Below are 6,157 nucleotides of genomic sequence, written 5' to 3'. Positions count from 1 at the left end.
AAAAAAATGGAAAGCAGAAACTTAAGGATTAAACAACAAAAAGAGAGAAAGGAAAAAAGTTAGGAAATATGGCAGGGGCAAAACCATACATTTATATAAACAAGATGGTTAAGGCAATGATCCTAAGAATCTTCATGAGGCTTTTGAAAATAGCAGTTGATGGGTAGAATTCTCACCTTGACTAAATATATATGCTGCTATCTGTGAACTAAGCAACTACACTGAGGGTAGAAATGTGTAGTACTGAAGCCATGCTTGAAATATCTGTCATTTTGGTCTTCTAAATGTATACTGTTTCTAATATTACATCAATTTTTGCTATACTCTTTTTAAAGTAAATGTTTGCTTAAAAAAATACATTCTTCCGAAAAATACCAAAAATTAATTATGCCCTATTGTTGGCAATAAATATGCTAACTAGATAATAATGTTTATAAATATGTACCAAAATAGTCACTCATCTTATTTTATGCACAGATTAACAATATGAACATTTAGCACTTTAATGTACATATTATTTTCATGCTTTAGGAAGTTTTTGACAGAATAATTTTAGAAGCCCATCAATATAATGAAATTAATTTGTAATTCAGGAAATAAACATTTTATAAATTGTAGAATGTCAGAGTTATTTTTGTCATTGCTGAGACAAAACACCCAATATTCACAAGTTAAGAGAGGAAAGGTTTATTTAGCTCACAATTTGTAGAGGTTTCAGTCATAACTGGCTGGCTCCAAGGCATGGTGGCTTTGCAGGGGATAACAGTCCAAGAAGGAGGCAAAACAACAAGGGATGACCCCAGCTCTTTCTGTTCTATTTTACCTGGATACTTAGGGCTGGTAGCACTCACACCCTTAGTCCTAGGGCTCTTGAGTCTAGCATTGTTCCATGAGTCTTTCCCTGCATCACACACCCTAGATACACTTGCCTCTAAAATGTCCTGCTCATGACAGCACAAGGCCTTGAGGGGACATCTAGACACAAGCCATAACATTCCACCCCTGGATCCCCAAAGATTCATGCACATCCCTGCATGAAAAAGGCATTTAGTCCATCTCTAAGAGCTGTCAAATTCCACACAGTTTCAACATCACTGAAAAGTCCAAATCCAGTTTCCTCTGAATTTAAAACAAACTCTTAGCTGTGAGCCCCTGTACAAATGAAAAGTTAAACTCTTCCAACATTCAATATCACAAGATAGACATTCCCATTCTAAAAGCTACAAATAGGGGGATTCAAAGGAATAGGTACAAAACAAGATCAAAATCCAGCAGGGCAGATATTTAATCCCACAGTTTCACATCCAGCATCCCAACAACCTGTGACAGGTTGTGAACTCCAAAGGATTTGGATGGCCCCACTCCTACAGCATTCCTGGTGGTTGTAGCTCCCATGGCTTTTCTCTTGGACTGACTCTGCTCCTTCCTAGAAGTTCTCCTCAGATAATCTACATACCTGGCTTCCTCAAACTTCTGGGGTCTCCTCCTCACTTTGGCTTTATATTCACAGCTTCCCACACTTCTCTCTCAGGCCTCCCAGGCCTTCTAAAATATGGGATGAAACCTTTCTGACCCCACAACTCTTCCAAGCTGCATGCATCCAAAATTAGCATAATGTGGATGACATCAAGGTCTGCTTACAGTTGAAACAAAAACAAGTCTTGTGTCTCTCTTGTCTGTAGGGATCAAATACCTAGGAACCAAATCCCAAGGAGCAACTTCCCTAGGTTGCCACCATTCTGGAGCATGGTGCTCTGGAGCTTTCTACTCAAAACAAATTCTTTCATTTTTACAATTGTGAGGCTGCAATGGATGGATTCCTGTTGCTTCTTGTGATGCCTTCAGGCCATCTTTTCTATTCTCCTGTTCTTTCTCACCAGTCAAGATCTTTTTTATTCTACCTTTGTAGTACACAGTTTTATTGGAGCTTCTTTTCTGGCCAAACTCACAATAGTTTGAATTATTCTGGTTGGCTTTTTGCTCTTGATACTCAACATAAATCTGGCTAAAAGTCCTCAACAGTAGCCGTGCCAGTGCCTCAATATCAGACTGCCTCGGAATTTCTTCTGCAAGATCAGTTATCTACCACCCTTAATCTCAGTCTGGATGAAGTCACTGGACATAAGAAAAATTCAGACAAACTTTCTGCGAAGGTATAACACACATCATCTAAAGTCCCATAACTAATGCAGTCCTTCTTCCCAGAAGAAATCTCTCAAACCTGGTCTTTGCCAGGAAGATTTCTGTCAGCCATCTGGTCTTTTGAGATCTGACCAGACTCTCCATCAAGTACTGCCTAAGGTATTCTAGGTCTTCTTGTTCAAAACTTTTGTTATCTCTTCCCACAAGTCAATCCCCAAAGGCTCCTGAACCGCATGATCAGGTATAATCACAAGAATGACCCCACTTTGGGTACTAAATTCTGTCTTAGTTATTTTTCTAGTTGCTGAGATAAATTACTCAACATCTACAAGTTAAGGGAAGGTTATTTTAGCTCAGGATTTATACAGATTTAATACAGAAGTTACTTTTGTCCTCTCTTACACTTTTAAAACTCTTCTAGTTTGGATAACAAACATGATAATGAATCTATTTACCAGAGGTGTGGAGGGATTCATTGTGTTTTTTAAGAACAAAGATAAAACTGTGAATGATTCCAAGCAAGTAGTAGTATAATAGGGCAAGCATTGAGTAAGCATCACTGAAACTATACCTGGAGAGCAATGAAGGTCATATGTAGGGCAGGTTACAGAGTGCTTCTGTGAGGCCCATTCACTCTTGCAAGCTGGGTTTCTGGGAAGCCCCTAAGATGAAGACTAGCATATAGACCAGTTAGAGTAAGCACTCTGAGAGGAACTGCTATCATGCAATGGCTGTAGAAAGTCCTGACCCTGGGGTTAGCCCACAGAGTTTCCCCTAGTAGAGACATCAACCAGTCCTTGAATGCAAGCCATGGCAAGAAGGGGTGTGAGCCCTTTCCTGGCTGAACCAGTCCCCAGGGAGGCTGGCAGCTGGGGCTGTCTCTAGCTTCATCCCAGCCCTCCACAGTGGACCTGAGATTCCCACCAAACAGCATCCACCTGCGTGTCTCAGGCTTTAGCCTGTGGGTATGCAATTCTGCATTCGGCACAGCCTGCCTTCTGGTGCTAGATGAGACTGTCTCTCCCTCACACAGAGACGTCATGCCATCTGGGGACTGTCCTGATTCTATTTCAGGAGAAACCACTGACTGCGTAGTCATCTCAGATATAGCCATACTTCTCAGCTCTTTCATTCAGCATGGTACACAGACCAAGCCTCCTGGGAGGGACTCACCACACCCAAGGCTTACAGGGTCCTGGTGGACCAGAAGGACTCGTAGTCACACCAAGGAGACAGACAAGTATCCAGCTATCCCTGCGTTTCTCTGCTTCCTGCCTCTTCAATCCTGGAGTCCACAGAGATGAGAAGGCACCTGCCTCTGAGTGGATTTCAGCCCAGAGCCAAGGCAGGACTACGAATTATCATTAGCAGTGCTTTCTGGCCAGCAGCGACTTCTTCTTTATCGTGTACCTGACTTGCACAACAGGAGGGTATTTGGATGATTTTGATTCAATAATTTTCTCATCACATTTGAAGCAGGAAATTTTCCAAATTGCCATTTAACAAAATTCTGTGAACACTGAAAAAAATTGGAAGAAGTGAAGAATTGTCCTCACAAAGGAAAACAACCAAATTCCCAAAATAGACCTCGCTATAAAAGCTCTCGGCTTTCTGGACTTCATTTGCTGGTTTATCCTCTTCCCAAGATCTGTTCTCACTGTAAATATTGATGTGGAAAAAAGAAAGCCCAGCTTCCTTAGGCAAAGATTGCTTTCCAGAGTTTAGTAGTATAAGTCCTATTTATCAGTCACAAGCAATCAAAAACTCCCACATGTTCCAAGGGTTCTGTTCTTGAAATTAAAACTTGGTCTGGATTTTGCTCATAGATCATTTATTTTTAGACCCAAATAGCAAAGCATCATGAAGGCTGATTCTGGATCAGAGCGTGAGTAAGTTTTAGGCCACAGGGAGCAGTCACAGAAGCATTGGGTAATCTGCAACTGTCTAAACCGAGGGCTTCGGTCACTCTGTCAGGAATGATGGCTGGCTGAGTACTCTTCCCACTGGCCCTCATGCAGCCTATTGTCTTCCAGTGGGAGCCCAGGGCCTGACCATGTGCAAAGGCACAGAGAGCAGGTGAAAAGTTCACGTGTGCGAGGAGGGCCCACACTGTGCACCCACAACCTTCTGGAAAATGCTTGACTATTGCCATTTGTGTTAAGTCCCAGTACAAGGACTGCACAGAAGTTCAGCTCTCAGGATCCCAGCATGAGCAATGTTGGCCCACCCTGGAAACAGGCAAATCCCACAATGGCACAAATCCAGGGGGCTGTTGAACTGGTGACCCAGATGATCCACACTGAGCTTTTTAGTGCAAAATCAGAAGACCACCACCACCTTCTCCTCCTCCTCCTCCTCCTCCTCCTCCTCCTCCTCCTCCTCCTCCTCCTCCTCCTCTTCACCAAAATAAAGCTGACTTCTGCTTCTGGGCCAGCCCCAGCTGCTTGCAGGGAGTGCTGCTCACAGGACAGCATCTGAAGCCACAGGGTACATCTGTGGTGGTCAGAATGGAAGTCATAATGCTCTAGAGTTGAAACGTTCTCTTGTGGATTCCCAGGGTGACCTTAGACACCAGGTCACACTGCCCTAAAGTCAAGTAGGAGGCTGGCTCTCCCCTCCCCACCTGCCCCTGGATGTCCCTGAGGACTGAGGATGTAATTGACCAGAGGTACCAGGAGAAGGCCTCAGCACCTCTGCATGCTTGTCCCCCTCTCCCAGCTATGGCACCTTTCTGTGTCCTGCAGCACTTCTGCCTCCACCTCAGATTCTCCCCACCTTCCTCTTCTATTTCCTGTCTCCAAACACTCAGCGCTGCACCACTCCTCACCATCTACTGCAAGTCATCAGGTCACTCTCCCTACATGCACTTGTGTGGGGCGAAGGAGCTCAGCCAGTGTGAGTGTCATCCCCACCCCCCCCCCACCTCTGCTCCAACAGCACCAGCAGCTGCCCACCTGGCTGACACAGAGCTGGTGGAAAGCTACACAGCAGGAATACCTAGTCACAGGCTTGGCTCACCATAAACCCAATACAATTATGTTTCAAAACAACTGAATAGTTAGGATGCCCTTTGGAATGTGGTTGGAATATAGAATGTGATTTGAAATGGGTTTTGTTATATATCGTCTATCAGATGATAGAAAGATAGATACATGATAGGTGATAACTAGATAGATAGATAGATAGATAGATAGATAGATAGATAGATAGATAGACAGACAGACAGATAGACAGACAATGGCTCTCTCAGCCTCAAAGGTCACAATGGAGGATACTACCCTGTGCCTACAGGACTCATCCTGGTGCAGAACTTGGGGTCCATGTGCAGATCCATGGGGAGAGTTTTGTGCAACATCAAAGGGAATGATTATAAGGATCCTCTGCCACTCAGGGCTGGGACCCCATGTGTGGCTTGCACATGTGGAAGACACTTCTTACCTGGTGAGCAGAGCCCAGTGGCCCTTTCTGCACAAACTCTGTGACTCAGGTGACAAATCCTTGTGTTCAGGAGCAAACCCTTGGGTCTACAACAGCACAGACAGCATTGAGAAAATGTGCCCTGTCCCAGCCACCAGATGCTGGCCTTGGGTACCCCAACCTGTCAGAGTGGCCAGGGCCTCACTGGGGTTCAGGTTCACAAGGAGGTGGCTGATTTGAGAAGCAACCTTTGAGTCATTTCAAATGATGATGCTCAGTGAAACACTGAGCCTTCCTCCTCTAGCCTAAGGAAAAATAAATATGTGCCATCTTTGTCTAAAGCACTCTGCCAGAACCAAAATTAGAGAAAAAGGAGGGCCACAAGGAAAGCCAACATTCTGGCCCTAGCCTTCTAAGGTCACTTAAGACTCAGGACATATGAGAACTTGTACTGTAACGTCATGTTCCTCGGTAGTGTCCCAAATTTTCTGATCAAGGAGATTATGGGGCCAAAAACGAAAGTGATCGATGATGTAGAGTGTGCCTAAGGAGAGTCACATGGAGAGAAAACATTCTCTCAGGCTTTCACAGAGAGCAC

General features: G+C 44.2%; 1 pseudogene; it reads right to left on the bottom strand.

Annotated features, from left to right (window-relative positions):
* Nucleotides 1-3,327: 3,327 nt before the first annotated feature.
* The window catches only part of LOC101564650, a 4,023-nt pseudogene continuing 1,193 nt past the window's right edge, over nucleotides 3,328-6,157 (bottom strand).

This window comes from Octodon degus, unplaced genomic scaffold (assembly GCF_000260255.1).
Source record: "Octodon degus isolate 3935 unplaced genomic scaffold, OctDeg1.0 scaffold00008, whole genome shotgun sequence".
Lineage (NCBI taxonomy): Eukaryota > Metazoa > Chordata > Mammalia > Rodentia > Octodontidae > Octodon > Octodon degus.
Note: the sequence above shows the minus strand (reverse complement) of the source record. Positions and strands in the feature narration are given on the sequence as shown.